This window comes from Lampetra planeri, chromosome 4 (assembly GCF_965212315.1).
Source record: "Lampetra planeri chromosome 4, kcLamPlan1.2.h2, whole genome shotgun sequence".
Classification (NCBI taxonomy): domain Eukaryota; kingdom Metazoa; phylum Chordata; class Hyperoartia; order Petromyzontiformes; family Petromyzontidae; genus Lampetra; species Lampetra planeri.
This window is the reverse complement of record NC_136110.1, coordinates 30,831,092-30,844,626: the sequence shown is the minus strand read 5'-3', so window position 1 is coordinate 30,844,626 and position 13,535 is coordinate 30,831,092. Positions and strand designations below refer to the sequence as shown.

The 13,535-nt window shown below is 51.7% G+C and overlaps 1 protein-coding gene across 1 annotated transcript in view; it reads left to right on the top strand.

The window, feature by feature from the left end:
• LOC144717925 (bone morphogenetic protein 7-like) overlaps positions 1-13,535 on the top strand; it is a 48,116-nt gene that overhangs the window by 16,695 nt on the left and 17,886 nt on the right. The window lies entirely within an intron of this gene.

Here is a 13,535-nt window from a genome sequence, read left to right as displayed (position 1 = left end):
ACAAGCCGGCGTGAGTAGGTTAAACGTTGAGGTGTATAAGGGCACCACGGGGTGACCAGCTCCAAAATTAAGATTGACCAGCTCCTCCCCACCCAGCCCCTCCCCACCCTCCCCACCCAGCCCCTCCCCACCCAGCCCCTCCCTGCACGACGGACACAATAATCCCCTGTGGGCTGGAGTAACCAGGAGGTTCCTACCAGTATAACGAGGCACCGAGTCTGCACCAACCACACACACACACTTGTGGCAAAACATGAAAAACAAATATGCCTCGATAATGTGATGCATTGTCCTTGACACTGATCGGCCTACACAGGAGACAGCCTCCTTCATGGCTGTTGGCCTTTTGGCATTCTTTGGTCTGGCACCGATGAGACAGGACCAAGCAGGAGACTGGATGCCTTGCCAATAATTGTCTATCTGCTGTTTTGAACACCTTAGCTGCTGTATTATTTCCAGAAAGGGCTGCGGCCTTTTTATTATTATTATCATCCAGCAGTGGATTAACAAACAGTGCCGTACGTGCATTTTAAAGGCCATTTGTTACGGAAGTCAGATCATGTAGTGGTACTGTATATGCGTGAGGTCGACAATATTTTTTACAGCGATTTAAAATTTGTGCTAGCTTCGTGGCATCTAGAACCCTCTCGGTATATCACTGATAATAACAGAGTCTCGGCTGTTCGATCGTGCGCGAGTCCACGTGATGGATTTCATTTCATCCCGTGCGGTTGTCCATCCGCTGGGTCACGTGTCGGGCACGCGCTGTGATCCGCGCGTTGGTCCCACATGGCGACCTTGCCTTGCCGTTACGGGTTTCTCTATCCGAACACGAAGGGCAATAATAATGATTCTGTTTGGGTTGCGCACCCCGTTTTTGTGCGCGGTTCGATCTTCAAAGCGGCACTCGGACTCTCTACCCCCCAGCTTCACCACTTAAACTTCGAGCTGTACAAGCAGTGGAATGCTTTATTGGTGGAGTTATGGTGAAGGACGGTGGGGCGGGGAGGGGGATAATTAAAGACAAGTGCGGTGGTTGGGACTTTTTACACTGTGCCCAAGTTATGGCAGCTATTACCAAGTTATTACAGAGGAATCCTGCCACATGCGTTACGAGTGCATTTCGCTGTGCGGCCACGGTAATCTTACCCCACTGGCGGCCACAGTTATGGCTCCTAACATTGTACGCTTTTGAAAATTGAAACCTTAAATACACTTAGAAATAATAAATAAAAACGCGTGCATGCAAAGTCCATAAAAAAAAAACACTTTTTGCACAAGATGCTGTCAATTTCTTTGTTTGGGAGATTACCAGCAGCTGCCGCAAATCTTTTTTTTGCCGGTTGAAAGGCATAATCATGTTATGAAAAGTCTCTTTTGCCATTTCCTATGTTAAATTATGTTTAACGGACGTCCGAGGTCGATGAATTAAACAAACGAAAATATATTTCTGCATTGTGCGCATGGATCCAGTGTGGTTGGTGTAAGGTCTCCCAAGTGTGTCGGTCAAGTGATGCACCTGGTGTGGAATTTGTCGTGAGTTCAAGTGTTAGTTAATTGGTGGGGCGAGTGGTGGATTGATTGTAGAGTGGAGCGGAATTTTAAACGTTGATCTGTGTAGGATTACGTGTTGAACTGTGGTCCACATGCTGTGTCTTGTGGCTCTCTGTGTGGTGGTTTATGCATTGCTTTATATGGGTAGTTCTCACGTTGCTTCTTAAGCTAGGCTCTGCATTGGTCCATGCGGGTGGCTCTCACATTGGGTTCTCGGTTAATGTCTTCCTCGCTCTGTCTGTGAGGTCACGTGTCGATCCGTATTGTTTTCTGTGCATTGGTTCATGTGGTGGGTACACGGCGATTGGTGAAGTTCGTCCGTGCGTTCGCTCATCTGGGCAGCTCCACGCCTCGGATGCACGTTTCAAACGCTGAACAAAATGTGCGTCATCATTCGTGCAAATCACACAGTGCCTTTTTACTTGGGCGCAGTATGTCGACAAAATTTTGCTTGAATTCAGATGTAAATAATTAGTCCACCTTGCTCGACAAGGGAGAAATGCTCGTAAAATATTGGGCCACGGTGTGGGACGTGCACGGATTAACTTGACATTTTCATCCGCACTGGCATCACGGTCATCGCGCAGTCTGTTTCATGTACATGTTCCATAAATAAGCCATATCTTCTCAAATCATCGATAATTATACCTTCGAAATGACACCCCCTACATGTATAATTAAGACAATCTAGACGTTTTTCACTGCCAGGATCATCTCCTTTTGTGGAACTGCCCGTCTGCTCGTGAGGCCGCGTGTTGGCTGCCGCCGCTGTGCTCCGCACGTTGTGTCGACGCGCGGCCAAACGCGCTGCCCGACGGCACCGACCGGGCATGCGACGGGGCGGCTCGCCGCAAATGGCTCCTCGTGGCAGCGGCGAGAAACAAACGGCGGGTCTGTGCGCGCGTCGCCGTGCCTCCGTTCCCGTCACTCCGCAAGCCACTTGTCAGAAAAAATGCGCGGCCGGCAGAGGCTGCCAGCTACAGTAGCGAGAGGGGCGCGCTCGTGTTCGCTCGTTCGCTCAGCGCCGACGAGATTGCCCCCCCTCCCCGACCCGCCCCCGGATGATCCCGTTGCTCGCGGACGGCGTTTCGTCTCCGCGGCAGTAATGCGAGGAGGAACAAAACTGCCACGCGGAATACTTTGAGTAACACCGTCGTTAGCTTCAGTATTGTGCGGCTTTTGGCCAAACGTCGCTGCATCACGCGCCTTTCAGACGAGTTTCTGCGGCCGTCTGGAACGCTCTTCCTTGCGATATTAGGAAGCCACTGGAGCTATGCACTTTTAAATCCTCTCGATTGAAACCTCATTTCTTTCGAACTGCTTTTTGTGTTTAGTTTGCTGTCCTCCCCCCACACATCCGATTAGAACGGTTGGCTACGTGCGGTGCGGAAGAAGTAAAAATTACATGCATCCTGAATTCTCATTCTTTGAGGTCGTAATGTCTGCTACTTTCATTTTTTTCCCCTCCAATGTATCCGCAGGAAATCTTATGTCCTGTGGGTAGGTTCTTACTTTCATCCACATTTTCTGGCAGGTAAGAGGAGTGATCCAAAAGTGGCAGCAAATAAATGTGTCTTCATCACAACTATTATCTATCCACTGCTGAATGAGGTCCCCACACAGCGCTGTCACCACCCCTCTTGGTCCAAGCGCAACTGCTATCCATCTCACTCCTCCAAGTGAACCGCATTTGATTACTCCCCTGGTCGCAGACTCCTGTAAGGGATACATTGATCCTATTATCCGTGTCTTTTCGATGAATGTTTGCGGGGTCCACCAATGGTGTTCCCAACGTCACTACAATAGCAAGCCCACGTGACAAAGATAGGAGGAGTTTCACTATAATATATCACTATAATATATGCAATAATAAAAAAAATCCATAATTATTACATGTGAAACATAAATACATAAGTAGGCCTGAGTAACATGCGATTCTGAATATGTAACGGCAGGTCTGGTGCAGATCAGCAACTGCGACCTCGTGAATACAGACTCATGATATTATGTTCTGGGAGGAGACGAATGAGGTTTTAAAACATTTTCATAATAACAACGTATCTACAGAGAAATGTGAAACCCGTGGCCAGATTTCAAAAGATAGACAGTGGTGAGCGATGCGGCTCGAGTTAGTTTGAGGCTATCGAATTTCAGAAACGTTTTTTCCCCCCCCCCCTTGTTTAAATGTACGAATATTTCTGTGGCAGTGGGGAGGGTGGTGGGGTGGGGATGGCAGCAATCAAACTGTTTTGAGAGCAGGCTACTAATTAAAAAAAACCCACAAATGACGTGAACCTCGTGGTTAGGACGATGCCGGGATATCAGCTCACTCGTCGAGCGGCAGGGCTCGCAAGCAAGAGGGTGATGAGCACGCATCCCGGCCACGGCTGCCGTAGTCAGCCCTTCGTGTATCTGGTGGGGGGTAGGTAAACCGGGTAGAAGTAGTCGGTGATGTTCAGTGAAAATGTAGCAGTGGGGTGTGCTTTGGATGGCATTGTATTAATCTAGAATTTACAGCACTTGCCCTGGACTGCTATTGCATATACTGTAAGTACTGGCCAATACTAAATTAGGCATGAGGAAATGTTTCAACTGTGTCGACTATTTTACTCGCTTGTCTGTGACGTTGGGAGGCTGATTTTTTGCGAATGTCTTGAAGTGAGAGATAAATCGAGTAAAGAACATGCCCGGGGTGATGTCCGCCACGAATACGGAGCGATGGAATCCGCCTGCGTGCAGGAGCCGGATGGATTGTTGCATTGTGGGAACATGGGAGATGGCGATGACTTGGTGAGGCCTTCATCCAGCAGTGGGTTGACCATGGCCGATGATGAGCCTGTCACTCGGTCACGAGGCGTTGTCCTCAATTAGAGCGGTGGTTCTTCGTCACCTGGGGTGCACGCTTCTGCACCCCCTGGGGGTGCGAGATGCCCTTTCGGGGGTGCGAGACGTGGCCTGATTTTTTTAGAATGTAAATAATCGAAAACACAATTTAAGGACGGGCACGTAAGTGCAACTACTTTGTTTCATCAAAGCCGTTGTATGTATTCACATTATACTGGTAGGAACCTCCTGGTTACACCAGCCCACAGGGGTTTATTGTGTCCGTCCGTCGTGCATACAAAAATGGGAGGGGTGGGGCTGGGTGGAGAGGGGAGGGTGGGGAGGGGCTGGGTGGGGAGGGTGGGGAGGGGCAGGGTGGGGAGGGTGGGGAGGGGCAGGGTGGGGAGGGGAGGGTGGGGAGGGGCTGGGTGGGGAGGGTGGGGAGGGGCTGGGTGGGGAGGGGCAGGGTGGGGAGGGGCAGGGTGGGGAGGGGCAGGGTGGGGAGGGGCAGGGTGGGGAGGGGAGGGTGGGGAGGGTGGGGCTGGGTGGGGAGGGTGGGGCTGGGTGGGGGGTGGGAGGGGTGAGGCTGGGTGGGGAGGGGCTGGTCACCCCGTGGTGCCCTCATAAAACTCAACGTTTAACCTACTCACGCCGGCTTGTGCCCGCCCTCACAGTCGACCATATTTGCGGAATACATCACGCTGCTGTTGACCCTGGCCATTGACCGAGCAACCCAACGTTCCTACCTGCTCCCTCTGCAGGAATGTGTCAATGTTTTTTTAATGGATGAGAACCAAAGGGTTGCAAGGCTGCATTAAAGGTTAAGTACCACTGAATGAAGACAGTTGACAAACGTGTAACACCGTTCGCTCCTGAGTTTGACTCGTTCCCCAGGGGTTGCTCTGTCCTTTCACATCCACATTTCTTCTCACCTGCGCCATTCTTCCACACCACTAATCCGCGATCCGTAACTGGCATTCCCTCTCGCTTCCTTGCCGCCTCGATGTTTCCCTCCGAAACGCTCTCTGCAAGATGTTCGGTGTGCACGACAAACAATTTTAATTTATACGCAATAGCATCTGAAGACCTCTTTACAATAACCCTCATTGCTAAATTTGGTTGTGAGAATTCTACTTCATCTCCACCTGTGAGATAAAATAATAAGAGTGGCAACGTTAAACTCTTGTACAGTACACGTGACGATATAGTTTGTTTGGCTGTACCGGGTGGTGGAGGGTCGTGATGACACATTTGGCCAGATCATTACGTGGCTTAACCAGAAAATCTATTCTGAAACAGACGTTAGTTTCATGTCCTTTATGGAATTATTATGAATACCTCTTCGTGCACGAGCCTCCATCAATTAACATTGATAATGATGTCCCCTATCCTTGCAGGAAAACCTCACTCAGTCGAGTCCTTTCAGCACAGTCCTGCAATGCGATGTTTGGCCAATTCGGTGAATGACTCATTTTAACTTGGGTTGAAAACTGAGCACGAACCCCATGTGAAGGGGTAACAAAGGTCCAGACAGATGCCCCCAGGGACCCGTCTGCTGCGCTCCCTTTGCCTGGACTACCTCCCAGCCCAACGGATTTGGAAGTTTCGCAAGTCTACGTGAACCGCCAACCCTCATTCTCAAAGCGCCGGATCGCAGGCGTTTGCAGCGCCCGGCTGGTCGAGCGTCTCGGTGCGCGGCCCTGCGACGCCTTGCCCGGAGTCGTGTCAGGTGCCTGGCACGTGTGAGAGTGAGCCAGTGCTGCTCCTGGATTCCCTGCGTGTGTGTCTGTGTGCGTGCGTGCGCTCGGCCCCAATGGTTCTCTGGGCACTCGTGCCAAGGCAAACAGCGGTTTGTGTGGATAGTCCCGCCGTGTGCCTGCACGCAGCCCCTTACCTGATACGCCCGCGGGTTCACTTAGTGGCTCCCGCTTGCCAAGACCGAGCGGATTATGACGTCTTCAAAGTATTTTTTTTTGTAAACGTATTAAAAGGAGAAACTAACAGTTTGTCGGGAGAAAGCAAAAAAAATGGACGCGAAAGTACAAAAAGAAAAAGTGAATATGATTTATAATTCGCGAGTTTGGTTTCAAATGGTTGCTTCGGAGTGTTGTTGTGCAGCTGTGTAGCGGCCAAACAGCTGTATTTCTCTGGCCACCCAATCATCTCCCAATCAACCGAAATGTTTTCTTCGCTTTTTTTTGGGTGGGGGGGGGGGGTTTGTATAACGCGAACAAGTTGGCCGCTAAAACAAAAAAAACATCGCCCCCTTGTTTTTTGCTGCTGAGCTGCACACACACAACTGTGGCTGGGGGGTGGGTAGGGGGGATCGGCATTAATTAAGGGACTTGGTAACGAGCGATGTTGCTTTGTTCAACACCGTGGCGGCGGTGGCGTTCGTGCTGTCGGACCAAAAAAAACAACAACCCGACTTGCACGCTATTCTCGCGTGACTGAGCGTAAGCTCTTGGGGTGCGCGCTGGAGTGTGCGTGTATTGCGTGCGTCTGCTAGCACAATCGCGCGCTTAATTTAACTTGGCACCGCACGTATTTGGCGCGCATTTTAGCCGACGACAGCACTCGCGTTGCGCAATTTCTCTTTAATTAATAGCAACACAAAAGTTAGCCGCCGCCGAACGAACGAAGTGCTCGCCTTTTTTCGAATAGATTTTTAAGTCCTTTATATTAAGTTCACTTGCGCGCTTGCTTGTTTACGACCGTGCAAATATTTCGGTCGTTTTTTAACCCACTTCCCGTGATCCAATCGAGCTGACATTTTGCACACAGACTCGTTGTGCGTGACCATTAATGTTCGTGAAAAAAAATTCCAAAATTTTACACTTTTTAGGACAATTTTTTTTAGATTTAATTACCAATTGCTTAATGGTGCCATGCAATCATCTGACCCATAGGTGGCAGCCATCTCAAGCCAGAGGACGAGAGGACTCTAGCCGCCACGCATATAAAGGATTTATAGTGAAAAACTTTGTTTTTACGGGTTATACTTGTTTTTGCATGCACCTGGAGGATACATATTTTTTTTCTTCAGGAGTCAACATTTGTGGGCGTCTGGACCCCTCTGCATTCTATCCGGGACAGCCTTCTGTCCTAATGGGCTTGGGTGCCAACGAACATACTGAGAGTCAACTGTTGAATGCAGTGCATTGGGAACGATCAAAACTTCGATGGAATACGACGGAACGAGAGGGGTGTACAAGTGAAGGATGAAGAGCAGCACGGTTGTTGGCCTTGCATCCAACCCATCTCTTCATCCATCTTGCGGAGTCCCGCTGCTGGACCTTGACACTAATGGCGCAACAAAAAGATTGCTGCGAACTTTCACCAAAGCGCGACCGTACGGGAGGGATACATGTGGTTTTGCTTGGAAAGATTTAGGGTGAAATAACAGAACTGTTAAGATTGGCTTGTAAAGCACTTAAGAACAAACTTGCGCCGACATCTGAGCGCTTTAGCCGAACGGTGCGCAGGATGTCATGCAGAATGTGCTTTTAAGAGGGGGAGGGCTGGCCTGGTGGTGCCACTCACATTTGTGTGACCATAACCACAACAGCATGGGGGTTTGTTTAAAAGGCGAGTGCTAATAGACTGCACAATGTTAAACTTAGTCCATGGTTGGGGCGGGGGGGGCGGGAGGATCAAAAAAATCGCCCATTTTTCACCGGATTGTGCATTAAATCACTTGAACCTAGCGGATTTCTCGGTGGCTTATTGCGATTGATGGATCTGATAGCCGGTGAAGCCTTTCCGCTGCAGCTTTTTTTCCCCCCCAACGCTGCGTAAGAATGCGCGGGCCCTCTTCACGTGACGGGGCGAGGCACCGTTTGTCTTGACGGCTTGCAGTTTTTTTTCACGAATGGCGCTTTGCGTGCCTTCACACGCCCGAGGCAGCAGGGGATAGCCAGGCCCCTAGGTCTTGAGTCGGGGGGGCGGGGGGGCTGAGTGACGTTGACCTCACGAGACCAATGGGCCCACACTCTCGCGGCCTCTCTCTCCGCGAAAAAAATTACAATCACCGAATCGTCGCGTGGGGATTTCGGATGCGGCCGTCTGGAATGCTCTTTCTTCCGATATTAGGAAACTCATTCCTAAAGAACCGCTGTTTGCATTCAGCTTGTTGTCCTTCCCCCACTCCTCCGATTAGCACGGTTGGCTACGTACGGTGTGAAAGAAGCTCAACATACATACACACGAAACGGCCAAAGTTCATCGTTTTGCGAGTGACTGGGCGCCGTTGGCAGCGATGGAGACATTGCTGCGGCATCGCGAACAATATGGCCTTTTACTCAGTTTTGCTTATTGAGTTTGCTCTTACTATGAATGTTCTGTCAGGAAATGTAACGTTCAATGAAAAAAAAAGCAAGTGGAGCAACAATAATCGCATTGCAACAATATTTGGATTATTACGGATCTCAATATCGTCCCTGCGCAAGGACGGCCATGAAGCGGGTATTTTGCGAAGGCAGAAGAAACCCTCCACGTTCGTCAAGATCGGGGGAACCTGGATGCGGGTTCACCCGACAGCAGTGGGCGGTGTCGTGGTCCGTTGCCTTCGTCTGTTCCCTTTGGCGTGCCAAGGAACGGCGGGACTGAAGAATGCGGCCTGCGTTTGGGCAGTGGCAGAGAGTCGCGAGGAAAAAAAGGTGCGGCGCTGCAGGGTGGCAAGTGGATTTGGTATAAACACAGCACGTGTGTAGGGGACCGCTGGTGACTGCGGGGATCGCCTAAACCCGTTGCGAATAACGCCGGCGCATCGGTCTTGCGCATGCGATGCGGGTTTGCGTGGTATCGTGAGATTAGGAATCGATGTGAATCGATAAATTGACGCTCGTCGCTCCGCACCTCCGATTAGCGCGGTCGGATACGTACGGTGCGAAAGAAGTTCAACGAGCATACGTACCTCGAGTCAGAGGCGCGCGCAGATGGGGCAAACCCTGTTTCAGACTTTTTGTTTGTTTGTTTGTTTATTATTTATTTTGCCAGGTAAGGCTCACTGAGCTATGTAGCTCTTTAAAGATGCGACCTGGCCACAGATGATAGCTCAACGCAGTGGCTTACGTGGATATGTATTGCGACCAAATCATCTAAAGGCATGTTGATTGTGAATGTGGAGGGAAAAACCAGAGGACCTGGAGAAAAATCCAGGTGACCACGGGGAGAGAGACACGCAAACTCCAAACATACAGCAGGCGTCGGGGTCGGGATCGAACCCGCGACCTCCCGTGTACCAGGCGAGGCAGTTAACATCTCACCACTGCGGCGCCCAGACAACCGGTGACTCATCTTCTTGGTTCTTTCGGTAAAGTCACGTAGAAGGGAAATTATAAAATAATAAAAATAAAACATAATAAAATATAATTCTCACGGCCACAACGCAAGCAGCCGTCCTCAGGTGAAGAACAGGTCTGTCGGAAAGACAGTGTCTGAATGAGACAGACCTGTTCTTCACCTGAGGACGGCTGCTTGCGTTGTGGCCAAAACGTCGTGAGAATTATTTTATTATGTTTTATTTTTATTATTTTATTATTTTCCTTCTACGTGACTTTACCGAAAGAGCCAAGAAGATGAATCCCTGCAGTCACGAAAGCTTTAAATCGAAATTTAACCGGTGACTCGGTCGGTGGAGCGAGCGACTCGCAATCGTTAAGGTTGCTAGTTTCAAAATCTCGTTGGGGGCCATCGTCCCACTTTGGACGGATAAAATGAGTGCCACGTGTTGTGGCGAGGTCGACCGTGGTGGTCCCTCAGGCAGACTCGCCCCCTGAGGAATTTCCACCGCTGGCTCGGCTGTAAAACGGGAGGGACGAGCGCCGCCTCATTGCTCATTCGCGCGAGGGCGGACGAGAAAGCAGCGCGACCTCGCGACGATGATGATGATGTGGCCTCCATGTTTTATTGTTTCTTTAGCCCGTGCCTGTGTCGAGGCGGATTCCACGCCTTGTCTGTTGGGGCCAGAAAGCCCAGCGTGGCTTTTCCTCAGCGAATGCGCGCAGTTTAAATGTGAAGGGGGAAGGAGACACACGGGAGAGTTTGGCGGCGGTGGGCAACACCTGCACACGTTCTTCCCCCCCCACCCCCACCCCTCATTCCCCAAACACACCGCTGTCATTATTTTTTGCTTGACGTCCAAAATACAAAGCTCCTCTTGTGGTCTGCGAGAACAGCCGTGTTGTGTAATTACGAAGCTGCACAGGTGTTGGCTGTTTGCGAGAGCTTTGACCGTGCCCTTTTTGTGCTGATGATGATGTTCATGATAATAATAATAATAAACACAAAGCTTACAGATGCTTTGAGCTGACATTGAGTTTGAAGCTGCCATACCTGCACAACATATGCACGTCGCCGTGCGAGCTCAAACTTTTTGTGCCTGGGATGATGAAGGAAGAGTCGGCTACCGCTGTTGACGTGGCGCACAGCGGGGTGACGCGCGCGCGAGATAATCGCATGTCTGCTGTGTCTGACCTTTCCTTTCATCTCTTCGACGCGCTCTCACCAAACGTTAACATTTTTCGGGGAGAAGTCCCCTGATAATATCTTGCGCGAAAAACTTGAAAGCAAGAAGGTGAAGTCCATGAAGGCACAATATGCCGTGCGTGCGTACTGCGTGGTGCGGTATTAAACAACGCTGTATCTGAACTTGGTTTCACCGATGCGTACAGACTGCTGTGAACATACGGTTCAGAGGCGTTTTCACTAACGGAAACATAAAGCACGAATACTGACAATTTTCCAAAGAGGCGTGGAGAGATGCACCCTCCGTTCCAACTGAGGGACGGAAAGGTGTCCAGCATGGGTTGGAGATCGTACGGCAGGTTTAAGACGTAAAATCAATAAACAAGGAAAAAAAGTTGGCCGGCTACGACAGGATACATCGCTCGATTGGACGATGTCCGGTGGCCAGGAAGAATTACAGAGTGGCAGCCAAGGAGCGGAGCCCATCCGTGAGGTTCAACCTCCGTGGAGATGGAGCGATGAATTCGGTTCTTGTGCAGTCGCTGGCTGGATTAATGCTTCGCAGAATGGCGGAAACCTTTATCCAGCAGAGGATTGACCGTGGCTGATGCCGATGAACACGTAGCCACACACACACAGGGAAAACGTTACGTACCCGGAGGGTCCTGGGGGGTAGAGATGAAAACGGGAGGTAATTGCTTCGCTGTGGAAGTGCAAGTGGTCGGCGTTGCTTTGCCGAAAACAAAAAGCCTTCATTACGCCGGAGTTGGCAGCCGTGGCTTCGCTAAAACAATGCATAGCCGTAGGAGCCCTGCTGAGAAAAGCCATTCCAGACACGCGGCCCTCGCGACAGAAGCGTAGGCTGGCGCGCTTGTGTGGCGTCCATCTGGAAAGCCTTGTGGGGCAATTTTCTTTGCAAATGCAAGCCAGCTTCGGTGCACGCAGAACAGACCTGCTTTGCCACCGGCAAAAAAAGCCCCCTTTCAAACGGAGCCGCACAAGTCGAGGACTGCAGAAAAACACGATGTTTCCGGGGTGAACTGTTTATTCTTTTCCCCCCCCCCCCCCCCTTTTCCCCTCCGCCGCTCGCTCTTGAATTTTGGCCAAAAGATTGCGGGCGCGAGCGAAGATCGGCCGGCCACACGCGCGTCAAGCGCCGCCGCCCCGCGGGCGTGCGCCGGAGAGACCTTCGCGCCACATGTTAGGGGTCCGCGACCCCAATTTTATAGGGAAGCGTTCTCCAAAAACTCATCTCTCATGGGCATAACTCAACCCGGGCAGCGTTTACTCTGCGCCGATGTGAAACGCGCCGCGTTTTGGCGAGCCTCTGCCGCTACGAGGAGGTGGGGGGGGGTCTCGCGCGCTCCGTGCGTGCGCGTCGCCCGTCGTTCCAGCGCGGTGTTTACGCGCTCCCAGCGTTCGCAACTCCCAGCGTTCGCAACTCCCAGCGTTCGCAACTCCTGACCACGCTGGGAAAGATTCGCGGACTCCGTGTCCGTCTCTGGTTGATGCCCGAAAAAACATCTGTTCGTAACGTGGACCGTCTCGGCAAATGAGCTGCTGCTGTTGTTGTTTCTTTTTGTATGTAATCTAAAGCCTGGCTGTGATGCTGAACTGCATTTGGCGATGATGGTGGTGGCACCTGTACACGAGTGTTGAGGAACGCTCATGGGATGCCACTTCAAGCACCGTTTGCCGAGTCGTGAATCAGAACTCAATTGTGAGTCGAAGACAGAGGAAGCGAGACGGGATGGAGGGAGCTTGAGCCTTGGATCTGCCCTTGGGTCCAGGAGTCGTGATGGGAGAGAGAAGGAGGGCTGTGGTGGGGGAGAGTACTTTCGACACTTCACTGAAACTGCAACATCCCAGCAAATCTCTCCCACTCTGCGTCCTCGTAATGAGATGGCAGAGGTGAAGGATGTGGAGCGTGGTTTTTTTTTTTGTCGTCGTGTTCTAGCGGTTGTGCGTAGGGGTTGCTCGGAAGTGGCCGGGAGCCTGAGCGGAGTGGGGAGCCGGGGGGGCCGGTGGTGGTCGAGGCGCTCGGCGCGCACAAAGCGGACGCGCGTTCGTGTGAACCGCAGCTGCTGCTCATTCACTTGGAGCCAAGCTGCTTGTTGTGCATCGTTCAAGTTTCCCCCCCACCCCACCCCCTCCAGCGAGGGAGTCTGCGCGTGGAGCTGGGCCCACGTGCGCTTTTGAAGGCGGACGCAGTGCCTCGTTAATGCCCTGGCCGCGGCGATCGGAGTTTTACCGTGGTTGGCGTGGGGGGTGAGCAATGAAGACAAAGGCCCTCCCCCCCCTTTCTCCCGACGGCGGCGGCGGCGGCGATGGGAGAGAGGGGCAGCTGCAACCGCGGAGCGGAGCCACCGCGAGAGGAATTCCCCTCGGGTCTTTTCCATGGCGAACGAAGGTGCCGACGAGGGGCCAGTCCTCTGCCGCACCGATGGGTCTGCAAAGGGCGCCGCCGCGGTGGCCAGGATGAGATGTTATCTCCCTCGCCCGGTACGCAGGAGGTCGTGGGCTCGATCCCGATCCTGATGCCTGCCGTATATTTGGAGTTTGCGTGTCTCTCTCGCCGTGGTCGCGTGGATTTTTCCTCCACATTCAGTCACACGCATTTAGATTATTTTGCTGCTATAAAATTCCACGTGGTAAGCCACTTCATTGAGCTATCATTTGTGGCCAGGTCA